Below are 17,896 nucleotides of genomic sequence, written 5' to 3' on the forward strand. Positions count from 1 at the left end.
TTTTTCAAATCAGCTGGAACCAGAACATTATACAGATTTGTAAATTACTTCTATTTAAAAATCTGAATCCTTCCAGTACTTATCAGTTGCTGTATACTACAGAGGAAGTTGTGTAGTTCTTTCCAGTCTGATCACAGTGCTCTTTGCTGCCACCTCTGTACCTGTCAGGAATTGTTCAGAGCAGGAGCAAATCGCCATAGCAAACCTTGGACAGTTCCTAACACGAACAGAGGTGGCAGCATAGCATAATGATTTTTTTTTATTTTTTTTTTGTTAATCTTGTCCCACGAATAATTTTTTTGTTTTGTTTGCTTTTGTCATAGATTTTGTGGTAAAATTAGTGATATCATTACAATGTACAATTGGTGCACAAAAACAAGCCCTCCTATGGGTCTCTAAGTGGAGAATTGAACGTATTATGCCTATTAGAATGGGAGAAGGAAAAAAACAAAAGTTAAAAATACCATGACCATGCTGAAATCTAAAAGACAACATAATACATATTATATTATAAGAACACCCCAATATATAAGCTATTTGGGCTTAAAGAGGTACTCCGCCCCTGTCATCTTATCCCCTATCCAAAGGATAGGGGATAAGATGTTAGATCGCCGCGGTCCCACTGCTGGGGACCCCGGGGATCGCCACTGCGGCACCCCGCCATCATTACTGCACAGAGCGAGTTTGCTCTGTGCGTAATAACGGGCGATACAGGGGCCGGAGCAGCGTGACGTTATGGCTCCGCCCCTCATGACTTCACGGCCCGTCCCCTTAATGCAAGTCTATGGCAGGGGGCGTGATGACTGCCACGCCCCCTCCCATAGACTGGCATTGACGGGGCGGGCCGTGACGTAACGATGCTCCTGCCCCAGTATTGCCCGTCATTATGTGCAGTGCGATTGCGCTCTGCGCAGTAATGATAGCGGGGTGCTGCAGCAGCGATCCCAGGGCTCCCCAGCAGCGGGACCCCGGCGATCTGACATCTTATCCCCTATCCTTTGGATACTGGATAAGATGTCTAGGGGCGGAGTACCCCTTTAAAGTTTAGCAATGTTTATGTATCACAGACGGTCAGCCCTCAGCTTCTGTAGTCATGGTCTAGTATGCGGTGGAAGTAATGTTGCGGTTGTTTCCTAAGGACGTGTTGTAACACCAGTGGCATGGTAAATGAGAGTAAATGAGAGCTGAGGCAAAGGAGCATCTGGGAGAGCAGTGTGAAATCTCTTCCAGCTGCATTACACACACTTGGCTAAGCTGAGGACAGCGCTGTCTGGTTCCAGCTAGTGCCATGTGACTAGACAGCCGCATTCAGGGAGCCAGAAGTGATGAAAGGAAAAATGAGCTTTTATTGGGAACTATATTTTATTTGCTCATAAGGCACATGTTCTTCTGATGACTGAGCATAGCCAGAAGCCTTACATTTCATTTATCTTATTGAATTCAGAAGCCTGGCTGCTTCATATCCTGGACCTAGCCAATCGATGGTCCTACTTATAGGACTGTGCATTGTGGGGCAGTGTGCCCTGCAGCTCCGTCATGTGTGGGAAGACCTCAAAATGTATAGAGCACTGGTAAAGACCACTCTTCATAATACGGGTTTCCTTTGAAAAAGGGGGTTAATGCTAAACTGGGGCAAGGGGGGTTGAATATTAGTGTGGGGCATGAATCAGGCTCAAGGTGATGTGAATATGAGGCCGAAGGGGTAATTCAGGGTCTGTAAACATGGAGACGGAGGGAATGAATACAGATCTTTGTGGGGTTGAGGGGGGGGGGGGTTGTCAGGCCCAAGGCCTGAGTATTAAATCCTATATGTGTATTATAATTATATCTGTGTATAAACTAAGACCTGGGAGTGAGAGGTCATTCAGACTGTGGATTTGTGTATTGCATTTTATTGGGGGTCTGGCTGTTTTTGTATCTCCTTTTGAAGTCATGCACTCTGGTCCCATCATATAATCAAACAGATAAGGGGTCAGGAAGAGAGATGCCCCACCTGGTGGGATCTGAGGGGAGGGGGGGGATGGAGTTTCCCTCCAAAGAAGCAGAGATAAGATTTAAAAATGCTGGACTGAACTGTTGTTGAATGCTTTGCCACAAGCTGACAAGACCATCCTAAGAACAGCACTCTCATGGACTGCTATATCATCATGCTGTAAGAACTTCATCTTTTGTTTTCTGAACTTGTCTTGCAAAACTCTTTTATATATTTTTATACCTGTATGTCATTTGTTTCTGTATTTTTATATAGTCAGCACTGTGATACCTTTTATCAGATTAAATGTTTAATTAATCAGCTCTGGTCTTTGATCTCTAAATATATGAGCTCACCTTTCTGAAGGCAGCTCTGGTGGAAACACGTTTATCTAAGGGTTAATTTGGTGACTTGCTGGGACTAGTAGTGGATACCCAAAGGTCTGGCGGCTTTAACCCTTGCACCATCACACTCTCTCTAGCGTCTTGGCTGGACCCATAGGGTGTGATCGTGACAGGGTGTAATAGAAAACTGAGGGGGCATGAATAAGGCTTGAGGAGGGGGATGGAATAGGAGGCTAAGGGGGCATGAATCAGGCATTGAACACTGAATATGAGAATGTGTGGTGCAAATTGTCTCGAGGTGTTAATATGAGGATGGGGGGGGGGGGTGAATCTGGCTTAGGGTATGTTCACACTGAGGAATTGGAGAGGAATTTCCATGAGTAATTCTGCTTGCTTTTTCCTCTCCAATTCATTCAGTAGTGAAAACCCCATAGAGCTGTGCAGAATTTCTGCCCCTCAGTTCATACTGAGGAATTTCCTCAAGCAGAATTCTGATGAGGAAGTATGTTCCGCTTGAAGAAAGAACATGTTCTTTCTTTCAGGCGGAATCAGCGTCTTACTCCCATAGAGATCATTGTTAATTTATTTTTTTTTCATTCAGAATCATTTCCACGCGGAATTGGCGCAGAATTTCCGCATGAAAAAAAGAGGATAATATATAATACTCTTTTTCTCCTCCTCCGCTTGAAATTTTAATTTCCGCGTGTGGAATTCTGCGCTAATTCCGCACCAATTCTGCGCAAAATCTCTGTGAGTTCTTGTGGAAAAGTAACAATATTTTGAGGCAGAAAATTTCTGCTTGATTTCCTCAGTGTGAACATACCCTTATGGGGGTTTGAATATTAGGCTCAGGAATAAGGATTTGAAGGCTGCGAATATGAGGATAAGTGGGATAAGGGTTGGGGGGGGTGAATCAGGCTTTGGGGAGTGAATATGGGGGTGAGGGGTATGAATCATCCTCTGTGTTTGTAAGTATGAGGCAAAGGGGGCATGGATCAAGCTTTGAAGGGTGTGAATATGAAGCTCAAGGTATGTGAATCAAGCTTCGAGGGGTTTGAATATGAGGATGGAGTAGTGTAAATCCGGTTTAAAGGGGTGCTCCAGTGTTCTGAACATTTTTGTTCAGAACGCTTTGAGCCAGAGGCCGTGACATCATGGCCTTGCCCCTTGCGCCACCACGCCCCTCCATTCATGTCTATGGCATACCCCCTCCCCTAGACATGAATGGAGGTGGTGTGGCGTGACGTCATAAGGGACGTGGCCCTGACTTCACTGCTGCAGGAACCCGGCATTTGTTTAGAACGTTGAGTACTGTGGGAGATTGCGGGGATCAGACATCTTATCCTTATCCTTTTGGATCCTCACCAGTTAGTGACAATTATTTACCTATTTTATTGAAGTCAGCCTGCCCTTTAAAATTGCCAACAATAAAGTTATTGAGTGAAATACTATACAACCATGTCAATTGTGACTATGATCATTTGATGGTACAAAAATTAGCATTAAAATAAGTGATCACTCTGTAAAGTGAAATAGATAAACTCATCTACAGTAAACTACAGGCCTCAAATGTTACACGAATATCTATCGCTATATAAATGTTCTAGAATGTTCATCTGGACTGTGGAAGCTGCTGGACACAAGGAGAGCATTTATAGCGGAGCACAAAATTGCTGACTGTGCGGGACAATCTCTTCATTACATTGAGAATCCATATTCCCACTGCTGGAATCTGTACGTCTCGCTGTTGTATCCAGGGAGATGGCAAGTTGTTAAGCGCAGTCTCTGTTCAGTAGTTTTGGTACTGTTGCCGAGATAGGGGACCATATAATGCATTCGGAGGCAATGCACTGCAAGCTTCTTTTTCAGTATAGTGCATGCTATAAAAGCACTTAGGAAACTTCCCGTAAACAGATTAGCCCTGTCCAGTTACTCTCATACAGAAGTGTCAGCAAAATGTATTACTAGCACAACTGTTAAAGAAGGCCGCATAGGGCAAATAAATGTGGAAGGCTAAACATGCCCGATCTTCCTAGAGGACCAGTCTGATAGCTGCTTGCTCCACTGTGTCTACCGAAAACACAAGCACGCTCTGCTGAGTGTGTATGGCAGGGTTTTTCAACCAGGGTGCCTCCAGCCTTTGCAAAACTACAACTCCCAGCATACCCGGACAGCCGAAGGCTGTCCGGGCATACTGGGAGTTGTAGTTTTGCAACAGCTAAAGGCACCCTGTTTGGGAAACACTGGTGTATGGGAGTAGTCATCTTGCACTTGTATTGGTTGCATGGCTATAAGCCACACTGTCAAACCATTACTCCCGTGAATTTTTTATTTTTTATAATCAACTATAAATTACTTCTATTTAAAAATCAGCTGCTATATGCGCAACAGGAAGTTCTTTTCTTTTTTAATTTATTTTCAGGCTGACCATAGTGCTCTCTGTTGACACCTCTGTCCATGTCAGGAACTGTCCAGAGCAGAAACAAATACCCATAGAAAACCTGTCCTGCTCTGGGCAGTTCCTGACATGGATACAGGTATCAGCAGAGAGCACTGTGGGCAGACAGAAAATAAATTAAAAAAAGAAAAGAACTTCCTCAGTATCATATAGAAGCTGATAAGTACTGGAAGGATTACGATTTTTAAATATTAGTAATTTACAAATCTATATAATTTTCCGGCACCAGTTGATTTAAAAAAAAAAATAATTGTTTTCCACCGGAGTACCCTTTAATGTGGAGTAAAAACCAAATGGTGCCATGCTGCTACTTGTCCTTGCACCCTAGTTCTACTAACTAATAAATGACATCTACTGTGAGATAAGATGTTGTAATAACCCACTGTCCTCTTTGTCTATGTGATCTTTTATCACTGAGTACCGTATATACTCGAGTATAAGCCGACCCAAATATAAGCCGAGGCCCCTAATTTCACCCCAAAATCCCAGGAAAAGTTATTGACTCGAGTATAAGCCTAGGGTGGGAAATACATCATCCCCCCCCCGTCATCATCCAGACCCCTGTCATTAACATCCTCATCATCATCACCATGTCATCATCCCCCCTTCATCATCACCGCCTGTCATCATCCCCTTGTCATCATCCCACACCCCCCTGTCATCATCCCACACACCCCCCCCCCTCATCATCCCCTTGTCTTCATCACCACATGTCATCAGCCCCCCCCTTCATCATCACCACTTGTCAATGTCTGATAGAGTGGTCTTCAACCTGCAGACCTCCAGATGTTTCAAAACTACAACTCCCAGCAAGCCCGGGCAGCCATCAGCTGTCCGGGCTTGCTGGGAGTTGTAGTTTTGAAACCTCTGGAGCTCCGCAGGTTGAAGACCACTGCGGCCTTCGACATCATCCAGACCCCCCCACCCCCCTTTAGTTTTGTACTCGCCTCCGCTTGGCGGGATGTTAGGGTGCGCTGGTCCGGTGCTGCAGGACTGTCCGGTGGGGAGGTCGTCCGGTGGGATAGTCGTTCCAGGCTGTCCATCTTCACCGGGGGGCCTCTTCTCCGTGCTTCGGGCCCGGAATAGAGGCGTTGCCTTGACGATGACGCAGAGGGACATTGCTAATGAACGTCCCTGTGCGTCATCGTCAACGTGACTATTCCGGGGCCAGGCCCGAAGCGCGGAGAAGAGGCCCCGGGCTTGCTGGGAGTTGTAGTTTTGAAACATCTGGAGGTCCGCAGGTTGAAGACCACTGAGGGCGGAGAGTTCACTTGAGTATAAGCAGAGGGGGGCGTTTTCAGCACTAAAAATTGTGCTGAAAAACTCAGCTTATACTCGAGCATATACGGTATGTTAAAGAAACCCAACATTACTACTTGTCTTGCCAAGGTACCTACAAAAGTCTTCAAACGACACAAACACATTCATGGAAAAGACCAACCTTATCACTAGTAGACGGTTTGATGTATTTAAGTCTATTACTATGCATTGGGTACTCCATAATATATGTTGTAATATCTGTTTTGAGGAATCCCAACATATACCAGTAATAGAGCCCGCCACTTCATGCAAATGGACCATACTTTGCTCAACTAAGGCCCTTTAAAATTTTTATCAGACAAAATAATAACTTGTTGCACTGGATGTCACCCCCTGCCCCTATGTTTTGTATTTCCCGGTTTTCTTTCTTTATTTAATAAAAAAACACTTTGTATATATAAAAAAAAAAAAAAAACTTGAGTTGGATGGTGGACTGGGAACCCTATTGAATGACAGCAGGGGAGCTACCTACTATCGGGGGTGAAGAGGTGGGAATAGCATCTAGATCTTGCAGCTTGAGAAGCCTCCAGAGGTCGGTCTGTCCCATATAATGGTGCCAGCCCTGTAAATAAAATGTGATAGTTGGGGCATACAGTGACAGATTGTGCATTAGGGATTACAGGCTTAAAGGAGTAGTCCATTTTAGGAAAATGTCCAAAAGAAATGGGATGCATGTAAGATTGTGTGGTCAGACCGTTGGGACATACCGAACCCACCCCCCTCCGATTTACTGCCTGGCGCCTCCTGCTCTCACCATGCACAGAGCTGTGTTCGTAACTGCACAAAGCGGTTGGTCAACACGCCCCCTCCATGAATCTCTGGGGGAGAGCCAGAGATACGCAAGTACATTGCTTCGGCTCTCCAATAGAAATGCATGGAGGGCCTGAGCCAACCCCTGCATCGTTCTTTTTGGATAGGGAATACATTTTTCTAAACTGGAAAACCTCTTTTTAATGGTTGAACAATTGGTAGGGTCAGATTAGGTTCTAATGTGGAGCTTCTTATATGTTTTCTTCTGGGGCCTTACCAGACAGATTAAGAGTATGCCTTGGCCTTGCAATCTGTGGTGGAAGTCCATATTAAAATTACTTATATTGCTCAGTCCACCTTTCATTTGTCTCCTAAAATTCTGTATAACATTAAAGTAGAGCTTTTGCCCGATCATCACATTGAGCTTAGGGTGGGTTCACACCACGATTTCAGTCTACGGCTGCTGGATCCAGTTGGGAGGAGCGAAAACTGAACGCTCTAGTAACCCAACCGGACCCGGCCCATATTTAATTCATCTCAATGAGTTGACCAGAGTCAAACGGTGACTCCAGTCGGCACATTTTTGCCCCGTATGCCCCTTTTGCACAGGGCTCCGGCTCTCCTCGTGCTCTTCGTGTATCTCTGGTTCTCCCATAGGGATGCAAGAAGTTACTGTTAGTTTTCAGTTTTTTAACCCCTTTTAAGGAAGTCCTAGGTCAAATAGAGGATACCATATGCACAGTAGTTAACTAGAAGATCTTTTCATCTTGCCTTGCTATATTATTTAGTAGTAATATCCAGCATCCTTCTCTGTGTGCATCCACTCCAGATGAAGATTTCATTTTAAAATCTAATGAAAATTGGGAAAATACAGAAGTGTAATATTCTCCAAGTACCAAACCTTTCCTATATGAGAATGTGCGTGTTCTAGTAATGAACAGCGCTACTTTATCTCACTGAGCCTCAGGGAGCACAACATGAATTAGAACTTCACGAGAAGGAAGATTAACTCCTCGAGGAAACTATAGATTTTACTGTGCGCCCAGCTCTCTATATAGATTCCTGGAGAAGAATTACTAAGAGATAGACTTTATTTTTCATACATAAATGCTTTATTTTTACTTGTGCTGATGTCCTTTTTATTACAATTATTCAGCCTTGAGAGTGGGGCTCAAAGACAGGATACCTATACAAATAGAGGAAAGGTCCGATTTCCAGCTGTGAATAGGGGGCTTTTCTGTAAGGTGAATTTATGGGAAGGCCTGGGGAAAAAATAGGGAAATACAGTTGTTTTCCATTCTAAAATACATTTCAAATACTGAGAATACCATTAAAAAAAAAAAAAAGAGCAATATGCATTGTTGTCTGTAGGAGGCTGCAGGCAAGAGTGTAGTTTGGTTGTGGCTGGACTCCATCTTGTTGGTATTACTGTAGTTGATGTTTCTGTTCTCTCAGATCAGCCTTAAAGGGGTACTCCGCCCCTAGACATCTTATCCCCTATCGAAAGGATAGGGCATAAGATGTCAGATCGCGGGGGTCCTGCCGCTGGGGACACCCGGGATCTCAGCTGCAGCACCCACCTGTTGCAGCTTCCGGCAGCACTGGAGGCTGTCATCCTAACTCCTCACGACCACGGTGACAGATCGTGATGTCGCGTCCCGCCCCGTGTGACATCACACCCTGCCCCCTCAATGCAAGTCTATGGGAGGGGGCGTGACAGCTGTCACGCCCCCTCCCATAGACTTGCATTGAGGGGTGTGACGTCACACGGGGGCGGAGTGGTGATATCACAATCTCACATCACTGTGGCCGGGAGCCAAAGCCTCAAGCGTTTCTGGAAGCCTCAACAGGTGGGTGCTGCAGCCGAGATCCCTTTGGATAGGGGATAAGATGTCTAGGGGCGGAGTACCCCTCTAATTGATATGTCTATGTGATTCCTAGTAATGTTCTTCCCATCACAGATAAGGTTTGCCTATTTTCTCAGTTGGCCTGACTAATAAATAGTTGTTGTTGTTGTTTTTTTTTTTTTTTTCCTTCTCTGCATTTTTTTTCCATTTAAAAGAAAAAAAAGGTTTCCCCCCCCCACGTCTCCACGACAGCACCCATGAGATTATCTCCTCCTCCTGATTGGGACAGGAAAAAACACTGAGAGGTTAAATTCCCCACCCCTTCCTGTCCACACCAGTGTTTTTTCCTGTCCCTGTCAGGGAAGGAGCTGAGAGGTGCAGGGGGGTTTGTTACTCTCTTGCATGAAGAAATTAGGGTCCTTACCGGGGCCTTGCAGACTCGGGGTGTTAGCATAGCACACCCCCTGTCTTTTTCTCCCTGTGGTTCGGTCCTCTCTGTAGGTCTGCTCCGGGAGCATGGAGGCGGAGGGATACCGCGGGAGTACCGTATAGTGTACGGGTCTCTGTACAATCTCCTTCAGCGGTCTGTGCCTTTAGCGAGGAGTTCTCTCCTCGCGCGAGCGCTTCTAGTTTGTTTTCTTTCGGCTCTTCCAGCCGAAGATGCTGGCGTCTGACGTCACTTCCGGCCGCGCTCAGGCAGGGAATTTGAATCTGGAGACCGGCTTTTTTCCTATAAGTAGCCCCTCTCCCAGATGGAAGCTGCTCTAACTGATTCCAGCGTTGGAAAATACAAGGCTGCATCATGAGCTCACCTGCAAAAGTTCCAGATCCTCCACTGATCCCAGGATCCGTGAGTACGGAGGGCCTATGGGTTCGCCCTGGCCTATCTTCATTGCATGGTGTTTTATCCTTCTCTTCCTTGTATTGCAGGGAGACAAGGATTCTGCAGGTTCTTCGGTTAAACCGAAAAAATCAAAACCTAAGAAATGTGTTATTTGCTATAAGAGTTTCCTGAATCTGCTTCTAAACCTCTGTGTAGTAAAAGATGACTCTCCAACTCTTATGCAAGAAATTAAATCCATGATTCATTCAGAGATACACACTCTGCATTGGCCTCTTTTACACCTGTTACCCATGTGGCTCCTACTACTTCGGTTAATGCCTCAGCTGTAAAAAAGACTAAAATGGTGTCTTTTTCGGATTCTGAAGATAGTGTATCTCCAGAATTGGAAGAAGGAGAATTTGTGGAAAATCCTCATGAAGAGGAAGATTCCTCTTTGAAAAAATTCTTGTTTAATTCTGATGATATAGAATCCTTAATTAAGTCTGTCCGTACTACCTTGAATTTAGAGGAAGTTCAGGAGACTAAGTCTATCCAGGATGACCTTTTTGGAGGCCTAGGAGACAGGAAACCCTGTAGTTTCCCTGTTCATACAAATTTGCATAAAATTATTAAAGTTGAATGGGCTAAGCCAGAAAAGAATGCCTTTATTCCTAGGGGTCTAAAAAGGCGTTATCCCTTTGATGTTACAGACTCTACTACCTGATACACAATACCATTAGTAGATATCCCAGTTGCTAAAGTGGCAAAGCGTACCTCTCTGCCTTTCGAGGATGCTACACAACTTAAAGATCCAATGGATAGAAAGGCAGAGAGTCCTGGGAGGCTGCTTCCTCACTGTTAAGGCCTAGTATAGCCTCTACCTGTGTAGCCAGGACTTTAGGAGTTTGGTTAGACCAGTTGGAATACCACCTCCAGTCTGATACCCCTAAGGACCAGATTTTGGAATCCTTACCTCTGCTTAAGATGGCATCTAATTTTTTATCAGATGCCTCTGCAGAATCGGTAAAACTTGCTTCTCGTACTGCTGTTTTGTCCATACCACTAGGCGGCTACTGTGGTTAAAATCTTGGTCGGGAGACATGACTTCAAAAAGTAAACTCTGCTCCCTTCCTTTTCATGGAAAATTTTTGTTTGGTCCAGAGTTGGATTCTATTCTGGAAAAAGCAGCAGACAATAAAAAAGGATTGCCCTTAGATAAGGTCCAACCTAAAAAGTTTCCTTTTCGTCTTTTTTCCCAATCAGACCATTCCTTCAGAGGAGGTAAAGGGAAAACAGGACGTTGGTCTTACAAGAAGGGCGGTAGGGGTAGAGATATCTTTACTAACCCCGGTCAGTCCTCTTCCAACCCTAAGCAATGACGCCAGGCCAGTGGGGGCAAGGCTTTCCCATTTTGCCCCGGTTTGGGAGTCTTTAATTCCCAATCCCTGGATAGTGGAGATAATATCTCAGGGCCTCCGATCGAGTTGTCATCACCTCCCCCTCCAAGGTATGTTGTTACTCAGCAGAGTCAAAAAAGCCAGAAATTGGTTCTCAAGGGTGTTCGGGACCTTCTCTCCCTGGGTGCTATCCAGGAGGTTCCTCTCCTTCAGAGGGGCCTAGGTCATTATTCTTCCCTGTTTTTGGTTTCCAAACCAAACGGAAGTTCCGTACAATTATAAACCTGAAACCCCTGAACAAATTTGTGGTTTACAAAAATTCAAGATGGAAACTGTGAAGTCTGCAGTTCAGTTAATAAAGGAGGGGGCGGTGATGGCGACTATCGATCTTCGCGATGCATATTACCACATTCCCATCCATTCAAATTCCCAAAAATATTTGAGATTTGCCATCCAGTGGGGTCCGGGGTCCGCCACTTTCAGTTTGTCTGTCTCCTATTCGGCCTGTCATCTGCGCCTCAAATTTTCACCAAAGTCTTAGCAGAGGTGGTTGCCCTTCTCAGGAAGGAATCTATTCTAATTATCCCTCATCTAGATGACATACTGATAGTGGCGGACTCAGTTCCTCAGCTGGAACTTCATTTACAGAGAGCTATATTTGTTCTCCAGAAGTTGGGTTGGATCCTAAATCTAGACAAATCATATCTTATTCCCAGTCAGAGGAAAAATTTCCTAGGTACCCTTTTGGATTCAAGGATCCAGACCTCCTTTCTTCCGGATTCCAAAAGGGTATTACTGCAGGCATTAGTCTCCAAGTTTCTAAGCCTCCATTCCTGTACAATCGGGACAGCAGTGTCCACTCTGGGTCATATGACATCATGCATCCAATCAGTAGCTTGGGCTCAGTTTCACTCCAGGCCTGTACAAAAGTGGTTCCTAGCCATTTGGGACAAGTCTCAGAAAGCTTAAGACAGAAGAGTGATAATTCCCACTCAAGTAAAAACCCATCTAAGATGGTGGACGTTCAAGAAGAATTTAAAGAAGGGAGGAAGTTGGTTTCAGTCAAACCAGTTACTCATAACAACGGATGCCAATGCAGGAGGATGGGGTGCTCACTCAGTCTCAAGTAGTCCAAGGGAAATGGGATCCTCAGACTGCAAGAAAATCTTCCAACTTCAGAGAGCTACTGGCAATATGGATGACACTCCAAGAGTTAGAGGAGATCTGCAAAAATCGCCATATCCTCATTTACTCGGACATCATGAATGCAGTGGCCTTTATAAGGTGTCAGGGAGGTCCAAGGTACACAGCTCTCCAGTCAATTTTGCATCAAATATTTTCTTGGGCAGAAAACAAGGTGCTTTCTATCTCAGCAGTCCATCTCAAAGGGGTCTGGAACTTGGAGGCGGACTTCCTGAGCAGACACATATTAGACCCAGAGGAATAGTCTCTAGCTCCGTGGGCATTCAGGATGATTACGGAGAGATGGGGGGGGTTCCTCAAATAGATTGTTTGCAACCAAGAGAAATCACACGGTGGATCTATTCTATTCCCTAATTCCAAGGGACTCTCCGCTAGCAGTGGATGTATTAGCTCAGAATTGGACATTCAGTATGGGATACGCATTTCCTCCCCTGCCGCTAATATCTCGGATCCTTCAGAAGTTAATGAACTATCATTGAATTCTAATCCTAGTAGCTCTAATCCTAGGAGCTGGTTCTCTCTTTCTATCTGAGAGCCTTATATCAGAATTTTGGATGACAAAATCATTTTTAAGCTTGATCCTAACTTCCTCCCTAAAGTTGTCTCTACCTTTCATAGATCACAGGATATTGTGGTTCCATCCTTCTGTTCAGATCCAAGAAATGACTTCGGAAAATCATATAGTCTTTTGGATGTTAGAAGAGCTGTCCTCATCTACATTAAAATAACTAGTCAGTGGAGGAAGGATGACAATCTGTTTATTCAGTTTGCTGGCCCTAATAGAGGGAAGAAAGCCTCTAGAAATTCTATAGCCAGAAGAATTAAGACCGCAATTTCAGAGGCTTATGTGACCAGAGAAAAAGCCCCTCCTAGACAATTGAAGGCCCATTCTACTAGAGCCATTTCCTCATCATGGGCAGAGAGAGCTGGAGCTTCTGTAGAACAGATTTCCAAAACTGCCACTTGGAAAAACCTTCATATCTTTTCCAGACATTATAGAGTTCACATTTTGTCTTCTGAGGATATGGCCTTTGGACGTAAAGTTCTCAGTGCTGTAGTCTCTCCCTAAGTAAATTCTTTGGTATTTCTCATGGGTGCTGTCGTGGAGACGTGGGGTGAAATGGTGAATTATACTCACAGATAATTCCTTTTCTGGAAGTCTCCACGACAGCACCCATACATCCCACCCTTTGGTTTTTTATTATAGTGTTTTTTGGTGCACTTTTTTCCTTTCCTTCAGTGTTCTTTAAAAATACACTGGCGTGGACAGGAAGCGGTGGGGAATTTAACCTCTCAGTATTTTTTCCTGTCCCAATCAGGAGGAGGAGATAATCTCATGGGTGCTGTTGTGGAGACTTCCAGAAAAGGAATTATCGGTGAGTATAATTCACCATTTCCATAGCTTCAAAATTTCCAGAACTGTTAAATCTTTTGGACTGTCACATTCATCTGAATGGCAGAATAAATTGCTGAATGGGCACAGCTAAGGTAATAAAAGAGGTACAACCAACTGTCAATATTTTACCAAAAAGAAAAGCTAGCAGTCATAAATTATTGCACAACATCCAAATTAGTATGTGAAAGATAATTTTATTGCACATAAAGGATACAAAACATTTATAATCAATTAAAATCCGAAAAATGGAGTGGAGGCAAACAGTCTTCTGCCTAGACACTTACCCCTGCGGGTGGACAAAGTAGCAAGAATAAGCTCACCGGCTCAGAGTAGTAACCAGAGGTAATCACATAAGACTTCACCAAATAACATAGTAAATATTACAAATAATTTATACAAAATATATACATGCAGATAACTAGTAGGCATCCAAATATGCGAAGAACCACTGATCTGTAACACAAGTCATTGCAAATAACAGAATTGTAACACAAGAATCACTAGTGAAAAAGTAAAATAATTTATAAATACATATACAAAAGACTTGGAATAGCTCTGGATCTAGGCTATTAGTGTTATCCTGGAAAAAAAAATAAGCCTGAGTAGCAAAGAGCAGACCCGTGCAAAGGTAGGAGATAATGAAAAATGGTGTAAAAATACAACCTCTGAGAACCAGGATGGTAAGACTGGTGTAAGGGACAAATGACGCGCTGCCCGCAGGGGGTTTTCTTCCTGTGGGCGGTGGTTTCATTTGTCCCTGACACCCAATTAATCTCTGAATATAATAGCTTCTACTATAATATTGTAGTGCCCGGATGTCTGTTAGTCACAGATTTTGAATGATGGCAAAGAGCTACTCCAGTGAATCTCCACCTCAACACGGTTGTGAGGTGAGAAGGCACAAAGGACTCTTGACCCTTTTATATAATGATTGGTTGGGGTTTCAGCAGTGGGGGGCCCCCAATAAAACATATGTATGTCCTAGCCTGTGGGTGTTATAAATGCCCCTAGTGGCATTTTTTTTTTTTAATCAACTGGTGGCAGAACGTTAAACAAATTTGTAAATTACTTCCGTTAAAAAATCTTAACCCTTCCAATACTTATCAGCTGCTGTATGCTTTACAGGAAGTTCTTTTCTTTTAACATTTCTTTTCTATCTGACCACAGTGCTCTCTGCTGACACCTCTGTCTGTCTCATAAACTGTCCAGAATAGGAGAAAATCCCCATAGCAAACCTCTCCTGTTCTGGACAGTTCCTGACATGGACAGAGGTGTCAGCAGAGAGCACTGTGGTCAGACAGAAAAGAAATTCAAAAGGAAAAGAACTTCCTGTAGAGCATACAGCAGCTGATAAGTACTGGAAGGATTAAGATTTTTCAATAGAAGTAATTTACAAATCTGTTTAACGTTCTGGCACCAGTTGATTTAAAAAATATATATATTTTGCCAGAGTACCCCTTTAAGGTTAATTTATGCAACCATATCCCTGTGAAGTTCAAACTCTTCTCTGTCCATTTCCCTGATATGTATCGTGAAGCTTTTTGGTGTCATGCTAAATCTGTCACCGGCCCTTCATCTAATATCCATTTATAACATTGGTGTCATCTTATGTGGCAAATGGACCCAGTCATGCATCAAGGCCACTTATAGTTAGGCAAAGTTCCCATTATATTTCCCCCTTCCAATTGGACTATAAGTCGGCAACCTGTACTGCAACACTTCCCCAAAGGGCCCATTAAAGGGTTACTCCGGTGGAAAACATTTTTATTTAAATCAACTGGTGCCAGAAAGTTAAACAGATTTGTAAATTACTTCTATTAAAAAAAAATATTTACCCTTCCAGTATTTATTAGCGGCTGTATACTACAAAGGAGGTTCTTTTCTTTTTGAATTTCTTTTTTGTCTTGTCCACAGTGCTCTCTGCTGATGCCTGATGCCCATATCAGGAAATGTCCAGAGCAGGAGAAAATCCCCATAACAAACCTATGCTTCTCTGGACAGTTCCTGACACGGACAGAGGTGTCAGCAGAGAGCACTGTGGTGAAGACAAACAAGAATACAGTTGCTAATAAGTACTAAAAGGATTGAGATTTTTAAATAGAAGTAATTAAAAAATCTGTTTAACTTTCTGGTTCATTTAAAAAATAAGTTTTCCACTGGAGTACCCCTTTAAGTTTCATGGACAGACCTAATCAACCAGTGACTATGCTCAGTGCATTTTCCAAACAAAGACATAAATTTGACAAGACTCAGTAGTGAAAACAGCCAGGCTATTCAGTTCTGTAAGATTAACGTATATGTTAAAAAAAAAATAAAAATGATCTAAGGATAGTCACTTGTTGACTACATTGGTCCATTAAACGCAATGGGCACACCACAGTTTATGTCCGGAACCTTTCTTGACAGGTTGCTGATGTACACAGCGAGCGAAAGAGCAAAAACTAATGGGAACCTAGCCTTACGCCACTACTACAACTAGAGATGAGCGAACTTACAGTAAATTCGATTCGTCACGAACTTCTCGGCTCGGCAGTTGATGACTTTTCCTGCATAAATTAGTTCAGCTTTCAGGTGCTCCCGTGGGCTGGAAAAGGTGGATACAGTCCTAGAAGACTCTTTCCTAGGACTGTATCCACCTTTTCCAGCCCACCGGAGCACCTGAAGGCTGAACTAATTTATGCAGGAAAAGTCATCAACTGCCGAGCCGAGAAGTTCGTGTCGAATCGAATTTACTGTAAGTTCGCTCATCTCTAACTACAACTATAAACTTGCATCATGGAATCCAGCATAGCAGTGATGAAGCTACATATACACTAGACTGGACGCCCTGCAGAGCCATCCAGTGTGACTAATTGGCCCTGCTAGCCCTGGCTAATGACTCTTCCCTCACTATTGTTGCTGTGCTTTCTTCTTTGTATTGATCATGTATTAAGAATCACCGAGGTGCCTAAACCTTTAAGCTTATCGATTTAAGTTGTAGTCTAATGCCCCTCATCCATTTCTGCTGGGTTTTCGGATGGATTGCATCTGATGATTTCATATTTTCTCATTATCTTCTGTGTGAAGCCGCACATCAATTTATGCATCCAACTAAAAAAAAAAAGTGATCCTATCTCAAAATCTGTCATACAACCTGCGGGATGACCTATTTCTGGGTAGTACTGTAGCTCGGTAGTGGTTTCAAACAGACAAGTGGTCTCAAACTGTGGCCCTCCAGATGTTGCAAAACTTCAACTCCCAGCATGCCCGGACAGCCGTTGGCTGTCCGGGCATGCTGGGAGTTGAAGTTTTCAACATCTGGAGGGCCACAGTTTTGAGACCACTGATCTACACAGAGTTTGTATGTTTTCCCTGTGTGTGCGCATGAGTTTCCTCCCAGTACTGAGGTTAGGCTGGGTTCACACCACGTTTTTGCAGTACAATTTCCATATACGTTTTTAATCTGAAAACCATATGGAACCGTATTGAAAACCGCATGCATTGACTCTCCATTAACAACCGTATGCCAAAAGATGCATCAGGTTGTGTCCGAGAAAAAGTGGAGAGATTTTTCCACAAGAACCAATCACAGCTCAGCTTTCACTTTACCTCAGCTTGTTAGCTGAGCTGTGATTGGTTGCTGTGGGAAAATCTCTCCACTTTTTCTCTCACACAGTTTTATAAATCTGGGCCACTGTGTGTGTGTATGTATATGTATATGTGTGTGTGTGTGTATATATATATATATATATATATATATATATATTCACAGCTTTAGGCAATTTATGTGTGAGAGTCCAAAAAAATAAATAAATAATTGAATTGGGAATGCAGGGAAACCTTTCCTAAAGGTTTATGATGATATATATCTTTCTAGTCTTTTCATCAGCCAGTTCCTCGAAATTTCTCTAATTTGTCCAGCAGGCTATACTGTGGCATTGATGGGGTTAAACCTGGGGAGAGGATTCCGGACGCCACCCCTCACTGTTTCTTGTCCCGCATCCCCATGATGTCTTACTGTGGGGGCAGAACTGTGAATTCCCATCCAATCCAGCACAGTACCCCCCCCCCCATAAATCACCCCCTTCCTTGATATGCTAATGGCATTTCCATTTTGTTGTGAGCCCTCTGGTGTCTGGCTGAGAGAGAGAGACAGGAAATAGAAGACCTAGAAAGCCTTGTTTATTTCACGCTCTGCTGTTCGATAGACGAAAAACAATGTGATAAATAAATTTAAAAAAATGTGAATGCCTCTTCAGTCCCCCTCCCCGAGTCGCAGCGCTGAAGGGTTTCTACTTTCACATTGGTTTTTACCATGATAAACGAATCTTTTCCTGGAACGTGGCGCTCTGACCCTTTTTCTCTAGCCGTCTAGACCCGTCCCATTCTTCTTCCATCAAAAATAAA

The 17,896-nt window shown here is 43.6% G+C and overlaps 1 protein-coding gene across 6 annotated transcripts in view; it reads left to right on the plus strand.

Annotated features, from left to right (window-relative positions):
• MB21D2 (Mab-21 domain containing 2) overlaps nucleotides 1–17,896 on the plus strand; it is a 112,158-nt gene that overhangs the window by 81,672 nt on the left and 12,590 nt on the right. The window contains exon 1 of one of the 6 annotated variants that reach the window (XM_056565418.1): nucleotides 2,131–2,152. The exons of 4 other annotated variants lie outside the window; for them this stretch is intronic. The gene's annotated coding sequence lies outside the window, so the exon portion shown is untranslated. Of the gene's footprint in view, nucleotides 1–2,130; nucleotides 2,153–16,326; nucleotides 16,454–17,896 lie in introns of those variants that run through there. One more of the 6 variants, XM_056565415.1, reaches the window with a different exon arrangement.

The sequence above is a fragment of the Hyla sarda genome, chromosome 3 (genome assembly GCF_029499605.1).
Source record: "Hyla sarda isolate aHylSar1 chromosome 3, aHylSar1.hap1, whole genome shotgun sequence".
In the NCBI taxonomy this organism is placed as follows: Eukaryota; Metazoa; Chordata; class Amphibia; order Anura; family Hylidae; genus Hyla; species Hyla sarda.